We start from the raw sequence: 14,774 nt of genomic DNA, 5'->3' as shown, positions 1-14,774 counted from the left end.
GAAGTTTTACGTCACAGCCAAAGGAGAACAAATAATGCTATGGCACCACGGACCTGCAGAAAGGCTCCTGCGCGAGGCTTGAACTCGCGACCCCTGGTTTACGAGACCAGTGCTCTTGCCACTGAGCTATGGAGCCCTCGTGCACGCAAAAGTATTCAGCGTTTGCTCCTCAAATGTTTCCTGTACGATAATCCTGTCCCTATTTCATGATACAAAGACAAACTGATGGGGAAAATAAATTCCTAGGAGCTGTCCACACGCACCAAAGCGCCATCAACAATCCATGTATTTTTCTTCCTAAATTTGCTTTGACTTTCTAGCTAAGGTGCAATTCACTTGAACAAAAGCAGAGATTTCACATTTGCTGAAGGCTGGTTGACTCAAGACACACCACTGGTACACTTGAAGTAACCAGTATTTTTGTCTATAGAAGGTGGTTAACGGTAGACTATCCAGGCAAAGTTGCTCATTTCACCTTTGCTGTAAAACTGTTACGTCAGGTCTAGGCTCCAGTGAGGATTGAACTCACGACCCCTGGTTTACAAGACCAGTGCTCTGACCACTGAGCTATGAAGCCACACTGTTGCAGATTTTGGGTCAGAAAATCTGGTGTGCCACATTTCATGTCGCTCCATGGTATGGCCGCTGTGTACAAAAGCAGGTCTGATCGGTGAGCCCAGTGAACGCGGGTACATTTTGAGATGTGTGTTTTGTCGACCTTTACCACAGAACCTTTACGTCACAGACAAAGAAGAAAAAATAAAGGTAAGTCATTCTCTGTGCCAGGGTCCTGAAACAGGCTCGAGCGAGGATTGAACTCGCGACCCCTGGTTTGCGAGACCAGTGCTCTTACCACTGAGCTATAGAGCACTGGTGCATGAAAGAGTAGTCAGCGTTTGCTCCTCAAATGTTGCCTGTATGATAATTCTGTCCCTATTTCATGATACAAAGAGAAACTGACGGGAAAAATAAAATCCTAGCAGCTGTCCACGCACCAATGCTCCATCAACAAACCATGTATTTTTTGTGCTGAATTTGCTGTGACTTTCTCGCTAATGTGCAGGTCACTTTAACGAACGCACACTTTATGGCAACCCTTGAAGTAACCACTCTTGTCAAAAGAAGGCTGTCAACAGCAGACGACCCAGGAAAAGTGGTTACCTTAGCTGTAAAAATGTTCCGCAGAAATCAGAGTCCAGTGAGGATTGAACTCACTATCCCTGGTTTACAAGACCAGTGCTCTATCCACTGAGCTATGAAGCCACAAAACTAAAGAATTAGGGTCAAGAAATCTGGTGTACCACGTTTCATGTGGCTAGTGGATATGGCGGCTGCATCGAAAAGCAGGACAGATCGATTAGAGCAGTAAACGGAAGAAGATTTTCAGATGCGTGTTTTGCCGACCTTTACACAGAAGTTTTACGTCACAGCCAAAGGAGAACAAATAATGCTATGGCACCACGGACCTGCAGAAAGGCTCCTGCGCGAGGCTTGAACTCGCGACCCCTGGTTTACGAGACCAGTGCTCTTGCCACTGAGCTATGGAGCCCTCGTGCACGCAAAAGTATTCAGCGTTTGCTCCTCAAATGTTTCCTGTACGATAATCCTGTCCCTATTTCATGATACAAAGACAAACTGATGGGGAAAATAAATTCCTAGGAGCTGTCCACACGCACCAAAGCGCCATCAACAATCCATGTATTTTTCTTCCTAAATTTGCTTTGACTTTCTAGCTAAGGTGCAATTCACTTGAACAAAAGCAGAGATTTCACATTTGCTGAAGGCTGGTTGACTCAAGACACACCACTGGTACACTTGAAGTAACCAGTATTTTTGTCTATAGAAGGTGGTTAACGGTAGACTATCCAGGCAAAGTTGCTCATTTCACCTTTGCTGTAAAACTGTTACGTCAGGTCTAGGCTCCAGTGAGGATTGAACTCACGACCCCTGGTTTACAAGACCAGTGCTCTGACCACTGAGCTATGAAGCCACACTGTTGCAGATTTTGGGTCAGAAAATCTGGTGTGCCACATTTCATGTCGCTCCATGGTATGGCCGCTGTGTACAAAAGCAGGTCTGATCGGTGAGCCCAGTGAACGCGGGTACATTTTGAGATGTGTGTTTTGTCGACCTTTACCACAGAACCTTTACGTCACAGACAAAGAAGAAAAAATAAAGGTAAGTCATTCTCTGTGCCAGGGTCCTGAAACAGGCTCGAGCGAGGATTGAACTCGCGACCCCTGGTTTGCGAGACCAGTGCTCTTACCACTGAGCTATAGAGCACTGGTGCATGAAAGAGTAGTCAGCGTTTGCTCCTCAAATGTTGCCTGTATGATAATTCTGTCCCTATTTCATGATACAAAGAGAAACTGACGGGAAAAATAAAATCCTAGCAGCTGTCCACGCACCAATGCTCCATCAACAAACCATGTATTTTTTGTGCTGAATTTGCTGTGACTTTCTCGCTAATGTGCAGGTCACTTTAACGAACGCACACTTTATGGCAACCCTTGAAGTAACCACTCTTGTCAAAAGAAGGCTGTCAACAGCAGACGACCCAGGAAAAGTGGTTACCTTAGCTGTAAAAATGTTCCGCAGAAATCAGAGTCCAGTGAGGATTGAACTCACTATCCCTGGTTTACAAGACCAGTGCTCTATCCACTGAGCTATGAAGCCACAAAACTAAAGAATTAGGGTCAAGAAATCTGGTGTACCACGTTTCATGTGGCTACTGGATATGGCGGCTGCATCGAAAAGCAGGACAGATCGATTAGAGCAGTAAACGGAAGAAGATTTTCAGATGCGTGTTTTGCCGACCTTTACACAGAAGTTTTACGTCACAGCCAAAGGAGAACAAATAATGCTATGGCACCACGGACCTGCAGAAAGGCTCCTGCGCGAGGCTTGAACTCGCGACCCCTGATTTACGAAACCAGTGCTCTTGCCACTGAGCTATGGAGCCCTCGTGCACGCAAAAGTATTCAGCGTTTGCTCCTCAAATGTTTCCTGTACGATAATCCTGTCCCTATTTCATGATACAAAGACAAACTGATGGGGAAAATAAATTCCTAGGAGCTGTCCACACGCACCAAAGCGCCATCAACAATCCATGTATTTTTCTTCCTAAATTTGCTTTGACTTTCTAGCTAAGGTGCAATTCACTTGAACAAAAGCAGAGATTTCACATTTGCTGAAGGCTGGTTGACTCAAGACACACCACTGGTACACTTGAAGTAACCAGTATTTTTGTCTATAGAAGGTGGTTAACGGTAGACTATCCAGGCAAAGTTGCTCATTTCACCTTTGCTGTAAAACTGTTACGTCAGGTCTAGGCTCCAGTGAGGATTGAACTCACGACCCCTGGTTTACAAGACCAGTGCTCTGACCACTGAGCTATGAAGCCACACTGTTGCAGATTTTGGGTCAGAAAATCTGGTGTGCCACATTTCATGTCGCTCCATGGTATGGCCGCTGTGTACAAAAGCAGGTCTGATCGGTGAGCCCAGTGAACGCGGGTACATTTTGAGATGTGTGTTTTGTCGACCTTTACCACAGAACCTTTACGTCACAGACAAAGAAGAAAAAATAAAGGTAAGTCATTCTCTGTGCCAGGGTCCTGAAACAGGCTCCAGCGAGGATTGAACTCGCGACCCCTGGTTGGCGAGACCAGTGCTCTTACCACTGAGCTATAGAGCACTGGTGCATGAAAGAGTAGTCAGCGTTTGCTCCTCAAATGTTGCCTGTATGATAATTCTGTCCCTATTTCATGATACAAAGAGAAACTGACGGGAAAAATAAAATCCTAGCAGCTGTCCACGCACCAATGCTCCATCAACAAACCATGTATTTTTTGTGCTGAATTTGCTGTGACTTTCTCGCTAATGTGCAGGTCACTTTAACGAACGCACACTTTATGGCAACCCTTGAAGTAACCACTCTTGTCAAAAGAAGGCTGTCAACAGCAGACGACCCAGGAAAAGTGGTTACCTTAGCTGTAAAAATGTTCCGCAGAAATCAGAGTCCAGTGAGGATTGAACTCACTATCCCTGGTTTACAAGACCAGTGCTCTATCCACTGAGCTATGAAGCCACAAAACTAAAGAATTAGGGTCAAGAAATCTGGTGTACCACGTTTCATGTGGCTACTGGATATGGCGGCTGCATCGAAAAGCAGGACAGATCGATTAGAGCAGTAAACGGAAGAAGATTTTCAGATGCGTGTTTTGCCGACCTTTACACAGAAGTTTTACGTCACAGCCAAAGGAGAACAAATAATGCTATGGCACCACGGACCTGCAGAAAGGCTCCTGCGCGAGGCTTGAACTCGCGACCCCTGATTTACGAAACCAGTGCTCTTGCCACTGAGCTATGGAGCCCTCGTGCACGCAAAAGTATTCAGCGTTTGCTCCTCAAATGTTTCCTGTACGATAATCCTGTCCCTATTTCATGATACAAAGACAAACTGATGGGGAAAATAAATTCCTAGGAGCTGTCCACACGCACCAAAGCGCCATCAACAATCCATGTATTTTTCTTCCTAAATTTGCTTTGACTTTCTAGCTAAGGTGCAATTCACTTGAACAAAAGCAGAGATTTCACATTTGCTGAAGGCTGGTTGACTCAAGACACACCACTGGAACACTTGAAGTAACCAGTATTTTTGTCTATAGAAGGTGGTTAACGGTAGACTATCCAGGCAAAGTTGCTCATTTCACCTTTGCTGTAAAACTGTTAAGTCAGGTCTAGGCTCCAGTGAGGATTGAACTCACGACCCCTGGTTTACAAGACCAGTGCTCTGACCACTGAGCTATGAAGCCACACTGTTGCAGATTTTGGGTCAGAAAATCTGGTGTGCCACATTTCATGTCGCTCCATGGTATGGCCGCTGTGTACAAAAGCAGGTCTGATCGGTGAGCCCAGTGAACGCGGGTACATTTTGAGATGTGTGTTTTGTCGACCTTTACCACAGAACCTTTACGTCACAGACAAAGAAGAAAAAAAAAAGGTAAGTCAATCTCTGTGCCACGGTCCTGAAACAGGCTCCAGCGAGGAATGAACTCGCGACCCCTGGTTTACGAGACCAGTGCTCTTACCACTGAGCTATAGAGCCCTGGTGCATGAAAGAGTAGTCAGCGTTTGCTCCTCAAATGTTGCCTGTATGATAATTCTGTCCCTATTTCATGATACAAAGAGAAACTGACGGGAAAAATAAAATCCTAGCAGCTGTCCACGCACCAATGCTCCATCAACAAACCATGTATTTTTTGTGCTGAATTTGCTGTGACTTTCTCGCTAATGTGCAGGTCACTTTAACGAACGCACACTTTATGGCAACCCTTGAAGTAACCACTCTTGTCAAAAGAAGGCTGTCAACAGCAGACGACCCAGGAAAAGTGGTTACCTTAGCTGTAAAAATGTTCCGCAGAAATCAGACTCCAGTGAGGATTGAACTCACTATCCCTGGTTTACAAGACCAGTGCTCTATCCACTGAGCTATGAAGCCACAAAACTAAAGAATGAGGGTCAAGAAATCTGGTGTACCACGTTTCATGTGGCTACTGGATATGGCGGCTGCATCGAAAAGCAGGACAGATCGATTAAGGCAGTAAACGGAAGAAGATTTTCAGATGCGTGTTTTGCCGAGCTTTACACAGAAGTTTTACGTCACAGCCAAAGGAGAACAAATAATGCTATGGCAGTGACTGTGCCACGGACCTGCAGAAAGGCTCCTGCGCGAGGCTTGAACTCGCGACCCCTGGTTTACGAGACCAGTGCTCTTGCCACTGAGGTATGGAGCCCTCGTGCATGCAAAAGTATTCATCGTTTGCTCCTCAAATGTTTCCTGTACGATAATCCTGTCCCTATTTCATGATACAAAGACAAACTGATGGGGAAAATAAATTCCTAGGAGCTGTCCACACGCACCAAAGCGCCATCAACAATCCATGTATTTTTCTTCCTAAATTTGCTTTGACTTTCTAGCTAAGGTGCAATTCACTTGAACAAAAGCAGAGATTTCACATTTGCTGAAGGCTGGTTGACTCAAGACACACCACTGGAACACTTGAAGTAACCAGTATTTTTGTCTATAGAAGGTGGTTAACGGTAGACTATCCAGGCAAAGTTGCTCATTTCACCTTTGCTGTAAAACTGTTACGTCAGGTCTAGGCTCCAGTGAGGATTGAACTCACGACCCCTGGTTTACAAGACCAGTGCTCTGACCACTGAGCTATGAAGCCACACTGTTGCAGATTTTGGGTCAGGAAATCTGGTGTGCCACATTTCATGTCGCTCCATGGTATGGCCGCTGTGTACAAAAGCAGGTCTGATCGGTGAGCCCAGTGAACGCGGGTACATTTTGAGATGGGTGTTTTGTCGACCTTTACCACAGAACCTTTACGTCACAGACAAAGAAGACAAAATAAAGGTAAGTCAATCTCTGTGCCACGGTCCTGAAACAGGCTCCAGCGAGGATTGAACTCGCGACCCCTGGTTTACGAGACCAGTGCTCTTACCACTGAGCTATAGAGCCCTGGTGCATGAAAGAGTAGTCAGCGTTTGCTCCTCAAATGTTGCCTGTATGATAATTCTGTCCCTATTTCATGATACAAAGAGAAACTGACGGGAAAAATAAAATCCTAGCAGCTGTCCACGCACCAATGCTCCATCAACAAACCATGTATTTTTTGTGCTGAATTTGCTGTGACTTTCTCGCTAATGTGCAGGTCACTTTAACGAACGCACACTTTATGGCAACCCTTGAAGTAACCACTCTTGTCAAAAGAAGGCTGTCAACAGCAGACGACCCAGGAAAAGTGGTTACCTTAGCTGTAAAAATGTTCCGCAGAAATCAGACTCCAGTGAGGATTGAACTCACTATCCCTGGTTTACAAGACCAGTGCTCTATCCACTGAGCTATGAAGCCACAAAACTAAAGAATTAGGGTCAAGAAATCTGGTGTACCACGTTTCATGTGGCTACTGGATATGGCGGCTGCATCGAAAAGCAGGACAGATCGATTAGAGCAGTAAACGGAAGAAGATTTTCAGATGCGTGTTTTGCCGACCTTTACACAGAAGTTTTACGTCACAGCCAAAGGAGAACAAATAATGCTATGGCACCACGGACCTGCAGAAAGGCTCCTGCGCGAGGCTTGAACTCACGACCCCTGGTTTACGAGACCAGTGCTCTTGCCACTGAGCTATGGAGCCCTCGTGCACGCAAAAGTATTCAGCGTTTGCTCCTCAAATGTTTCCTGTACGATAATCCTGTCCCTATTTCATGATACAAAGACAAACTGATGGGGAAAATAAATTCCTAGGAGCTGTCCACACGCACCAAAGCGCCATCAATAATCCATGTATTTTTCTTCCTAAATTTGCTTTGACTTTCTAGCTAAGGTGCAATTCACTTGAACAAAAGCAGAGATTTCACATTTGCTGAAGGCTGGTTGACTCAAGACACACCACTGGTACACTTGAAGTAACCAGTATTTTTGTCTATAGAAGGTGGTTAACGGTAGACTATCCAGGCAAAGTTGCTCATTTCACCTTTGCTGTAAAACTGTTACGTCAGGTCTAGGCTCCAGTGAGGATTGAACTCACGACCCCTGGTTTACAAGACCAGTGCTCTGACCACTGAGCTGTGAAGCCACACTGTTGCAGATTTTGGGTCAGAAAATCTGGTGTGCCACATTTCATGTCGCTCCATGGTATGGCCGCTGTGTACAAAAGCAGGTCTGATCGGTGAGCCCAGTGAACGCGGGTACATTTTGAGATGTGTGTTTTGTCGACCTTTACCACAGAACCTTTACGTCACAGACAAAGAAGAAAAAAAAAAGGTAAGTCAATCTCTGTGCCACGGTCCTGAAACAGGCTCCAGCGAGGTTTGAACTCGCGACCCGTGGTTTACGAGACCAGTGCTCTTACCACTGAGCTATAGAGCCCTGGTGCATGAAAGAGTGGTCAACGTTTGCTCCTCAAATGTTGCCTGTATGATAATTCTGTCCCTATTTCATGATACAAAGAGAAACTGACGGGAAAAATAAAATCCTAGGAGCTGTCCACACGCACCAAAGCGCCATCAACAATCCATGTATTTTTCTTCCTAAATTTGCTCTGCCTTTCTAGCTAAGGTGCAATTCACTTGAACAAAAGCAGAGATTTCACATTTGCTGAAGGCTGGTTGACTCAAGACACACCACTGGTACACTTGAAGTAACCAGTATTTTTGTCTATAGAAGGTGGTTAACGGTAGACTATCCAGGCAAAGTTGCTCATTTCACCTTTGCTGTAAAACTGTTACGTCAGGTCTAGGCTCCAGTGAGGATTGAACTCACGACCCCTGGTTTACAAGACCAGTGCTCTGACCACTGAGCTATGAAGCCACACTGTTGCAGATTTTGGGTCAGGAAATCTGGTGTGCCACATTTCATGTCGCTCCATGGTATGGCCGCTGTGTACAAAAGCAGGTCTGATCGGTGAGCCCAGTGAACGCGGGTACATTTTGAGATGGGTGTTTTGTCGACCTTTACCACAGAACCTTTACGTCACAGACAAAGAAGAAAAAATAAAGGTAAGTCAATCTCTGTGCCACGGTCCTGAAACAGGCTCCAGCGAGGATTGAACTCGCGACCCCTGGTTTACGAGACCAGTGCTCTTACCACTGAGCTATAGAGCCCTGGTGCATGAAAGAGTAGTCAGCGTTTGCTCCTCAAATGTTGCCTGTATGATAATTCTGTCCCTATTTCATGATACAAAGAGAAACTGACGGGAAAAATAAAATCCTAGCAGCTGTCCACGCACCAATGCTCCATCAACAAACCATGTATTTTTTGTGCTGAATTTGCTGTGACTTTCTCGCTAATGTGCAGGTCACTTTAACGAACGCACACTTTATGGCAACCCTTGAAGTAACCACTCTTGTCAAAAGAAGGCTGTCAACAGCAGACGACCCAGGAAAAGTGGTTACCTTAGCTGTAAAAATGTTCCGCAGAAATCAGACTCCAGTGAGGATTGAACTCACTATCCCTGGTTTACAAGACCAGTGCTCTATCCACTGAGCTATGAAGCCACAAAACTAAAGAATTAGGGTCAAGAAATCTGGTGTACCACGTTTCATGTGGCTACTGGATATGGCGGCTGCATCGAAAAGCAGGACAGATCGATTAAGGCAGTAAACGGAAGAAGATTTTCAGATGCGTGTTTTGCCGAGCTTTACACAGAAGTTTTACGTCACAGCCAAAGGAGAACAAATAATGCTATGGCAGTGACTGTGCCACGGACCTGCAGAAAGGCTCCTGCGCGAGGCTTGAACTCGCGACCCCTGGTTTACGAGACCAGTGCTCTTGCCACTGAGCTATGGAGCCCTCGTGCACGCAAAAGTATTCAGCGTTTGCTCCTCAAATGTTTCCTGTACGATAATCCTGTCCCTATTTCATGATACAAAGACAAACTGATGGGGAAAATAAATTCCTAGGAGCTGTCCACACGCACCAAAGCGCCATCAACAATCCATGTATTTTTCTTCCTAAATTTGCTTTGACTTTCTAGCTAAGGTGCAATTCACTTGAACAAAAGCAGAGATTTCACATTTGCTGAAGGCTGGTTGACTCAAGACACACCACTGGTACACTTGAAGTAACCAGTATTTTTGTCTATAGAAGGTGGTTAACGGTAGACTATCCAGGCAAAGTTGCTCATTTCACCTTTGCTGTAAAACTGTTACGTCAGGTCTAGGCTCCAGTGAGGATTGAACTCACGACCCCTGGTTTACAAGACCAGTGCTCTGACCACTGAGCTATGAAGCCACACTGTTGCAGATTTTGGGTCAGAAAATCTGGTGTGCCACATTTCATGTCGCTCCATGGTATGGCCGCTGTGTACAAAAGCAGGTCTGATCGGTGAGCCCAGTGAACGCGGGTACATTTTGAGATGTGTGTTTTGTCGACCTTTACCACAGAACCTTTACGTCACAGACAAAGAAGAAAAAATAAAGGTAAGTCATTCTCTGTGCCACGGTCCTGAAACAGGCTCCAGCGAGGATTGAACTCGCGACCCCTGGTTTACGAGACCAGTGCTCTTACCACTGAGCTATAGAGCACTGGTGCATGAAAGAGTAGTCAGCGTTTGCTCCTCAAATGTTGCCTGTATGATAATTCTGTCCCTATTTCATGATACAAAGAGAAACTGACGGGAAAAATAAAATCCTAGCAGCTGTCCACGCACCAATGCTCCATCAACAAACCATGTATTTTTTGTGCTGAATTTGCTGTGACTTTCTCGCTAATGTGCAGGTCACTTTAACGAACGCACACTTTATGGCAACCCTTGAAGTAACCACTCTTGTCAAAAGAAGGCTGTCAACAGCAGACGACCCAGGAAAAGTGGTTACCTTAGCTGTAAAAATGTTCCGCAGAAATCAGACTCCAGTGAGGATTGAACTCACTATCCCTGGTTTACAAGACCAGTGCTCTATCCACTGAGCTATGAAGCCACAAAACTAAAGAATTAGGGTCAAGAAATCTGGTGTACCACGTTTCATGTGGCTACTGGATATGGCGGCTGCATCGAAAAGCAGGACAGATCGATTAAGGCAGTAAACGGAAGAAGATTTTCAGATGCGTGTTTTGCCGAGCTTTACACAGAAGTTTTACGTCACAGCCAAAGGAGAACAAATAATGCTATGGCAGTGACTGTGCCACGGACCTGCAGAAAGGCTCCTGCGCGAGGCTTGAACTCGCGACCCCTGGTTTACGAGACCAGTGCTCTTGCCACTGAGCTATGGAGCCCTCGTGCACGCAAAAGTATTCAGCGTTTGCTCCTCAAATGTTTCCTGTACGATAATCCTGTCCCTATTTCATGATACAAAGACAAACTGATGGGGAAAATAAATTCCTAGGAGCTGTCCACACGCACCAAAGCGCCATCAACAATCCATGTATTTTTCTTCCTAAATTTGCTTTGACTTTCTAGCTAAGGTGCAATTCACTTGAACAAAAGCAGAGATTTCACATTTGCTGAAGGCTGGTTGACTCAAGACACACCACTGGTACACTTGAAGTAACCAGTATTTTTGTCTATAGAAGGTGGTTAACGGTAGACTATCCAGGCAAAGTTGCTCATTTCACCTTTGCTGTAAAACTGTTACGTCAGGTCTAGGCTCCAGTGAGGATTGAACTCACGACCCCTGGTTTACAAGACCAGTGCTCTGACCACTGAGCTATGAAGCCACACTGTTGCAGATTTTGGGTCAGAAAATCTGGTGTGCCACATTTCATGTCGCTCCATGGTATGGCCGCTGTGTACAAAAGCAGGTCTGATCGGTGAGCCCAGTGAACGCGGGTACATTTTGAGATGTGTGTTTTGTCGACCTTTACCACAGAACCTTTACGTCACAGACAAAGAAGAAAAAATAAAGGTAAGTCATTCTCTGTGCCACGGTCCTGAAACAGGCTCCAGCGAGGATTGAACTCGCGACCCCTGGTTTACGAGACCAGTGCTCTTACCACTGAGCTATAGAGCACTGGTGCATGAAAGAGTAGTCAGCGTTTGCTCCTCAAATGTTGCCTGTATGATAATTCTGTCCCTATTTCATGATACAAAGAGAAACTGACGGGAAAAATAAAATCCTAGCAGCTGTCCACGCACCAATGCTCCATCAACAAACCATGTATTTTTTGTGCTGAATTTGCTGTGACTTTCTCGCTAATGTGCAGGTCACTTTAACGAACGCACACTTTATGGCAACCCTTGAAGTAACCACTCTTGTCAAAAGAAGGCTGTCAACAGCAGACGACCCAGGAAAAGTGGTTACCTTAGCTGTAAAAATGTTCCGCAGAAATCAGAGTCCAGTGAGGATTGAACTCACTATCCCTGGTTTACAAGACCAGTGCTCTATCCACTGAGCTATGAAGCCACAAAACTAAAGAATTAGGGTCAAGAAATCTGGTGTACCACGTTTCATGTGGCTACTGGATATGGCGGCTGCATCGAAAAGCAGGACAGATCGATTAGAGCAGTAAACGGAAGAAGATTTTCAGATGCGTGTTTTGCCGACCTTTACACAGAAGTTTTACGTCACAGCCAAAGGAGAACAAATAATGCTATGGCACCACGGACCTGCAGAAAGGCTCCTGCGCGAGGCTTGAACTCGCGACCCCTGGTTTACGAGACCAGTGCTCTTGCCACTGAGCTATGGAGCCCTCGTGCACGCAAAAGTATTCAGCGTTTGCTCCTCAAATGTTTCCTGTACGATAATCCTGTCCCTATTTCATGATACAAAGACAAACTGATGGGGAAAATAAATTCCTAGGAGCTGTCCACACGCACCAAAGCGCCATCAACAATCCATGTATTTTTCTTCCTAAATTTGCTTTGACTTTCTAGCTAAGGTGCAATTCACTTGAACAAAAGCAGAGATTTCACATTTGCTGAAGGCTGGTTGACTCAAGACACACCACTGGTACACTTGAAGTAACCAGTATTTTTGTCTATAGAAGGTGGTTAACGGTAGACTATCCAGGCAAAGTTGCTCATTTCACCTTTGCTGTAAAACTGTTACGTCAGGTCTAGGCTCCAGTGAGGATTGAACTCACGACCCCTGGTTTACAAGACCAGTGCTCTGACCACTGAGCTATGAAGCCACACTGTTGCAGATTTTGGGTCAGGAAATCTGGTGTGCCACATTTCATGTCGCTCCATGGTATGGCCGCTGTGTACAAAAGCAGGTCTGATCGGTGAGCCCAGTGAACGCGGGTACATTTTGAGATGGGTGTTTTGTCGACCTTTACCACAGAACCTTTACGTCACAGACAAAGAAGAAAAAATAAAGGTAAGTCAATCTCTGTGCCACGGTCCTGAAACAGGCTCCAGCGAGGATTGAACTCGCGACCCCTGGTTTACGAGACCAGTGCTCTTACCACTGAGCTATAGAGCCCTGGTGCATGAAAGAGTAGTCAGCGTTTGCTCCTCAAATGTTGCCTGTATGATAATTCTGTCCCTATTTCATGATACAAAGAGAAACTGACGGGAAAAATAAAATCCTAGCAGCTGTCCACGCACCAATGCTCCATCAACAAACCATGTATTTTTTGTGCTGAATTTGCTGTGACTTTCTCGCTAATGTGCAGGTCACTTTAACGAACGCACACTTTATGGCAACCCTTGAAGTAACCACTCTTGTCAAAAGAAGGCTGTCAACAGCAGACGACCCAGGAAAAGTGGTTACCTTAGCTGTAAAAATGTTCCGCAGAAATCAGACTCCAGTGAGGATTGAACTCACTATCCCTGGTTTACAAGACCAGTGCTCTATCCACTGAGCTATGAAGCCACAAAACTAAAGAATTAGGGTCAAGAAATCTGGTGTACCACGTTTCATGTGGCTACTGGATATGGCGGCTGCATCGAAAAGCAGGACAGATCGATTAAGGCAGTAAACGGAAGAAGATTTTCAGATGCGTGTTTTGCCGAGCTTTACACAGAAGTTTTACGTCACAGCCAAAGGAGAACAAATAATGCTATGGCAGTGACTGTGCCACGGACCTGCAGAAAGGCTCCTGCGCGAGGCTTGAACTCGCGACCCCTGGTTTACGAGACCAGTGCTCTTGCCACTGAGCTATGGAGCCCTCGTGCACGCAAAAGTATTCAGCGTTTGCTCCTCAAATGTTTCCTGTACGATAATCCTGTCCCTATTTCATGATACAAAGACAAACTGATGGGGAAAATAAATTCCTAGGAGCTGTCCACACGCACCAAAGCGCCATCAACAATCCATGTATTTTTCTTCCTAAATTTGCTTTGACTTTCTAGCTAAGGTGCAATTCACTTGAACAAAAGCAGAGATTTCACATTTGCTGAAGGCTGGTTGACTCAAGACACACCACTGGTACACTTGAAGTAACCAGTATTTTTGTCTATAGAAGGTGGTTAACGGTAGACTATCCAGGCAAAGTTGCTCATTTCACCTTTGCTGTAAAACTGTTACGTCAGGTCTAGGCTCCAGTGAGGATTGAACTCACGACCCCTGGTTTACAAGACCAGTGCTCTGACCACTGAGCTATGAAGCCACACTGTTGCAGATTTTGGGTCAGAAAATCTGGTGTGCCACATTTCATGTCGCTCCATGGTATGGCCGCTGTGTACAAAAGCAGGTCTGATCGGTGAGCCCAGTGAACGCGGGTACATTTTGAGATGTGTGTTTTGTCGACCTTTACCACAGAACCTTTACGTCACAGACAAAGAAGAAAAAATAAAGCTAAGTCATTCTCTGTGCCACGGTCCTGAAACAGGCTCCAGCGAGGATTGAACTCGCGACCCCTGGTTTACGAGACCAGTGCTCTTACCACTGAGCTATAGAGCACTGGTGCATGAAAGAGTAGTCAGCGTTTGCTCCTCAAATGTTGCCTGTATGATAATTCTGTCCCTATTTCATGATACAAAGAGAAACTGACGGGAAAAATAAAATCCTAGCAGCTGTCCACGCACCAATGCTCCATCAACAAACCATGTATTTTTTGTGCTGAATTTGCTGTGACTTTCTCGCTAATGTGCAGGTCACTTTAACGAACGCACACTTTATGGCAACCCTTGAAGTAACCACTCTTGTCAAAAGAAGGCTGTCAACAGCAGACGACCCAGGAAAAGTGGTTACCTTAGCTGTAAAAATGTTCCGCAGAAATCAGACTCCAGTGAGGATTGAACTCACTATCCCTGGTTTACAAGACCAGTGCTCTATCCACTGAGCTATGAAGCCACAAAACTAAAGAATTAGGGTCAA

The 14,774-nt window shown here is 45.4% G+C and overlaps 42 non-coding genes across 42 annotated transcripts; all 42 read right to left on the bottom strand.

Annotated features, from left to right (window-relative positions):
* Window positions 1-61: 61 nt before the first annotated feature.
* trnat-cgu (transfer RNA threonine (anticodon CGU)) lies at window positions 62-136 on the bottom strand. The gene has a single exon. It is a non-coding gene; the product is annotated as a tRNA-Thr (tRNA).
* A 368-nt stretch (window positions 137-504) lies between these two features.
* Window positions 505-577, bottom strand: trnat-ugu (transfer RNA threonine (anticodon UGU)). The gene has a single exon. It is a non-coding gene; the product is annotated as a tRNA-Thr (tRNA).
* A 220-nt stretch (window positions 578-797) lies between these two features.
* On the bottom strand, window positions 798-870 carry trnaa-cgc (transfer RNA alanine (anticodon CGC)). The gene has a single exon. It is a non-coding gene; the product is annotated as a tRNA-Ala (tRNA).
* Window positions 871-1,190: 320 nt separating this feature from the next.
* trnat-ugu (transfer RNA threonine (anticodon UGU)) lies at window positions 1,191-1,263 on the bottom strand. The gene has a single exon. It is a non-coding gene; the product is annotated as a tRNA-Thr (tRNA).
* A 211-nt stretch (window positions 1,264-1,474) lies between these two features.
* On the bottom strand, window positions 1,475-1,549 carry trnat-cgu (transfer RNA threonine (anticodon CGU)). Its single transcript has one exon. It is a non-coding gene; the product is annotated as a tRNA-Thr (tRNA).
* A 368-nt stretch (window positions 1,550-1,917) lies between these two features.
* Window positions 1,918-1,990, bottom strand: trnat-ugu (transfer RNA threonine (anticodon UGU)). The gene has a single exon. It is a non-coding gene; the product is annotated as a tRNA-Thr (tRNA).
* A 220-nt stretch (window positions 1,991-2,210) lies between these two features.
* On the bottom strand, window positions 2,211-2,283 carry trnaa-cgc (transfer RNA alanine (anticodon CGC)). The gene has a single exon. It is a non-coding gene; the product is annotated as a tRNA-Ala (tRNA).
* Window positions 2,284-2,603: 320 nt separating this feature from the next.
* trnat-ugu (transfer RNA threonine (anticodon UGU)) lies at window positions 2,604-2,676 on the bottom strand. The gene has a single exon. It is a non-coding gene; the product is annotated as a tRNA-Thr (tRNA).
* A 211-nt stretch (window positions 2,677-2,887) lies between these two features.
* On the bottom strand, window positions 2,888-2,962 carry trnat-cgu (transfer RNA threonine (anticodon CGU)). The gene has a single exon. It is a non-coding gene; the product is annotated as a tRNA-Thr (tRNA).
* A 368-nt stretch (window positions 2,963-3,330) lies between these two features.
* On the bottom strand, window positions 3,331-3,403 carry trnat-ugu (transfer RNA threonine (anticodon UGU)). The gene has a single exon. It is a non-coding gene; the product is annotated as a tRNA-Thr (tRNA).
* A 220-nt stretch (window positions 3,404-3,623) lies between these two features.
* On the bottom strand, window positions 3,624-3,696 carry trnaa-cgc (transfer RNA alanine (anticodon CGC)). The gene has a single exon. It is a non-coding gene; the product is annotated as a tRNA-Ala (tRNA).
* Window positions 3,697-4,016: 320 nt separating this feature from the next.
* On the bottom strand, window positions 4,017-4,089 carry trnat-ugu (transfer RNA threonine (anticodon UGU)). The gene has a single exon. It is a non-coding gene; the product is annotated as a tRNA-Thr (tRNA).
* Window positions 4,090-4,300: 211 nt separating this feature from the next.
* trnat-cgu (transfer RNA threonine (anticodon CGU)) lies at window positions 4,301-4,375 on the bottom strand. Its single transcript has one exon. It is a non-coding gene; the product is annotated as a tRNA-Thr (tRNA).
* A 368-nt stretch (window positions 4,376-4,743) lies between these two features.
* trnat-ugu (transfer RNA threonine (anticodon UGU)) lies at window positions 4,744-4,816 on the bottom strand. The gene has a single exon. It is a non-coding gene; the product is annotated as a tRNA-Thr (tRNA).
* A 220-nt stretch (window positions 4,817-5,036) lies between these two features.
* trnat-cgu (transfer RNA threonine (anticodon CGU)) lies at window positions 5,037-5,109 on the bottom strand. The gene has a single exon. It is a non-coding gene; the product is annotated as a tRNA-Thr (tRNA).
* A 320-nt stretch (window positions 5,110-5,429) lies between these two features.
* Window positions 5,430-5,502, bottom strand: trnat-ugu (transfer RNA threonine (anticodon UGU)). The gene has a single exon. It is a non-coding gene; the product is annotated as a tRNA-Thr (tRNA).
* A 220-nt stretch (window positions 5,503-5,722) lies between these two features.
* trnat-cgu (transfer RNA threonine (anticodon CGU)) lies at window positions 5,723-5,797 on the bottom strand. Its single transcript has one exon. It is a non-coding gene; the product is annotated as a tRNA-Thr (tRNA).
* Window positions 5,798-6,165: 368 nt separating this feature from the next.
* trnat-ugu (transfer RNA threonine (anticodon UGU)) lies at window positions 6,166-6,238 on the bottom strand. Its single transcript has one exon. It is a non-coding gene; the product is annotated as a tRNA-Thr (tRNA).
* Window positions 6,239-6,458: 220 nt separating this feature from the next.
* On the bottom strand, window positions 6,459-6,531 carry trnat-cgu (transfer RNA threonine (anticodon CGU)). The gene has a single exon. It is a non-coding gene; the product is annotated as a tRNA-Thr (tRNA).
* Window positions 6,532-6,851: 320 nt separating this feature from the next.
* trnat-ugu (transfer RNA threonine (anticodon UGU)) lies at window positions 6,852-6,924 on the bottom strand. The gene has a single exon. It is a non-coding gene; the product is annotated as a tRNA-Thr (tRNA).
* Window positions 6,925-7,135: 211 nt separating this feature from the next.
* Window positions 7,136-7,210, bottom strand: trnat-cgu (transfer RNA threonine (anticodon CGU)). Its single transcript has one exon. It is a non-coding gene; the product is annotated as a tRNA-Thr (tRNA).
* Window positions 7,211-7,578: 368 nt separating this feature from the next.
* On the bottom strand, window positions 7,579-7,651 carry trnat-ugu (transfer RNA threonine (anticodon UGU)). The gene has a single exon. It is a non-coding gene; the product is annotated as a tRNA-Thr (tRNA).
* Window positions 7,652-7,871: 220 nt separating this feature from the next.
* Window positions 7,872-7,944, bottom strand: trnat-cgu (transfer RNA threonine (anticodon CGU)). The gene has a single exon. It is a non-coding gene; the product is annotated as a tRNA-Thr (tRNA).
* A 368-nt stretch (window positions 7,945-8,312) lies between these two features.
* Window positions 8,313-8,385, bottom strand: trnat-ugu (transfer RNA threonine (anticodon UGU)). The gene has a single exon. It is a non-coding gene; the product is annotated as a tRNA-Thr (tRNA).
* A 220-nt stretch (window positions 8,386-8,605) lies between these two features.
* Window positions 8,606-8,678, bottom strand: trnat-cgu (transfer RNA threonine (anticodon CGU)). Its single transcript has one exon. It is a non-coding gene; the product is annotated as a tRNA-Thr (tRNA).
* Window positions 8,679-8,998: 320 nt separating this feature from the next.
* On the bottom strand, window positions 8,999-9,071 carry trnat-ugu (transfer RNA threonine (anticodon UGU)). The gene has a single exon. It is a non-coding gene; the product is annotated as a tRNA-Thr (tRNA).
* A 220-nt stretch (window positions 9,072-9,291) lies between these two features.
* On the bottom strand, window positions 9,292-9,366 carry trnat-cgu (transfer RNA threonine (anticodon CGU)). The gene has a single exon. It is a non-coding gene; the product is annotated as a tRNA-Thr (tRNA).
* A 368-nt stretch (window positions 9,367-9,734) lies between these two features.
* On the bottom strand, window positions 9,735-9,807 carry trnat-ugu (transfer RNA threonine (anticodon UGU)). The gene has a single exon. It is a non-coding gene; the product is annotated as a tRNA-Thr (tRNA).
* A 220-nt stretch (window positions 9,808-10,027) lies between these two features.
* trnat-cgu (transfer RNA threonine (anticodon CGU)) lies at window positions 10,028-10,100 on the bottom strand. The gene has a single exon. It is a non-coding gene; the product is annotated as a tRNA-Thr (tRNA).
* A 320-nt stretch (window positions 10,101-10,420) lies between these two features.
* On the bottom strand, window positions 10,421-10,493 carry trnat-ugu (transfer RNA threonine (anticodon UGU)). Its single transcript has one exon. It is a non-coding gene; the product is annotated as a tRNA-Thr (tRNA).
* A 220-nt stretch (window positions 10,494-10,713) lies between these two features.
* On the bottom strand, window positions 10,714-10,788 carry trnat-cgu (transfer RNA threonine (anticodon CGU)). Its single transcript has one exon. It is a non-coding gene; the product is annotated as a tRNA-Thr (tRNA).
* Window positions 10,789-11,156: 368 nt separating this feature from the next.
* On the bottom strand, window positions 11,157-11,229 carry trnat-ugu (transfer RNA threonine (anticodon UGU)). Its single transcript has one exon. It is a non-coding gene; the product is annotated as a tRNA-Thr (tRNA).
* A 220-nt stretch (window positions 11,230-11,449) lies between these two features.
* trnat-cgu (transfer RNA threonine (anticodon CGU)) lies at window positions 11,450-11,522 on the bottom strand. The gene has a single exon. It is a non-coding gene; the product is annotated as a tRNA-Thr (tRNA).
* A 320-nt stretch (window positions 11,523-11,842) lies between these two features.
* trnat-ugu (transfer RNA threonine (anticodon UGU)) lies at window positions 11,843-11,915 on the bottom strand. Its single transcript has one exon. It is a non-coding gene; the product is annotated as a tRNA-Thr (tRNA).
* Window positions 11,916-12,126: 211 nt separating this feature from the next.
* Window positions 12,127-12,201, bottom strand: trnat-cgu (transfer RNA threonine (anticodon CGU)). Its single transcript has one exon. It is a non-coding gene; the product is annotated as a tRNA-Thr (tRNA).
* A 368-nt stretch (window positions 12,202-12,569) lies between these two features.
* trnat-ugu (transfer RNA threonine (anticodon UGU)) lies at window positions 12,570-12,642 on the bottom strand. The gene has a single exon. It is a non-coding gene; the product is annotated as a tRNA-Thr (tRNA).
* A 220-nt stretch (window positions 12,643-12,862) lies between these two features.
* On the bottom strand, window positions 12,863-12,935 carry trnat-cgu (transfer RNA threonine (anticodon CGU)). Its single transcript has one exon. It is a non-coding gene; the product is annotated as a tRNA-Thr (tRNA).
* A 320-nt stretch (window positions 12,936-13,255) lies between these two features.
* Window positions 13,256-13,328, bottom strand: trnat-ugu (transfer RNA threonine (anticodon UGU)). Its single transcript has one exon. It is a non-coding gene; the product is annotated as a tRNA-Thr (tRNA).
* A 220-nt stretch (window positions 13,329-13,548) lies between these two features.
* trnat-cgu (transfer RNA threonine (anticodon CGU)) lies at window positions 13,549-13,623 on the bottom strand. The gene has a single exon. It is a non-coding gene; the product is annotated as a tRNA-Thr (tRNA).
* A 368-nt stretch (window positions 13,624-13,991) lies between these two features.
* trnat-ugu (transfer RNA threonine (anticodon UGU)) lies at window positions 13,992-14,064 on the bottom strand. Its single transcript has one exon. It is a non-coding gene; the product is annotated as a tRNA-Thr (tRNA).
* A 220-nt stretch (window positions 14,065-14,284) lies between these two features.
* Window positions 14,285-14,357, bottom strand: trnat-cgu (transfer RNA threonine (anticodon CGU)). Its single transcript has one exon. It is a non-coding gene; the product is annotated as a tRNA-Thr (tRNA).
* A 320-nt stretch (window positions 14,358-14,677) lies between these two features.
* Window positions 14,678-14,750, bottom strand: trnat-ugu (transfer RNA threonine (anticodon UGU)). The gene has a single exon. It is a non-coding gene; the product is annotated as a tRNA-Thr (tRNA).
* Between the last annotated feature and the right edge of the window lie 24 nt (window positions 14,751-14,774).

Source organism: Alosa pseudoharengus, unplaced genomic scaffold, assembly GCF_046254945.1.
Source record: "Alosa pseudoharengus isolate Yale_2024_CS ecotype anadromous, Long Island Sound unplaced genomic scaffold, YU_APseudo_1.1 YU_APseudo_1.1_scf_6, whole genome shotgun sequence".
Classification (NCBI taxonomy): domain Eukaryota; kingdom Metazoa; phylum Chordata; class Actinopteri; order Clupeiformes; family Clupeidae; genus Alosa; species Alosa pseudoharengus.
The sequence above is the reverse complement of the archived record's forward strand: the minus strand, read 5'-3'. Positions and strand labels throughout refer to the sequence as shown.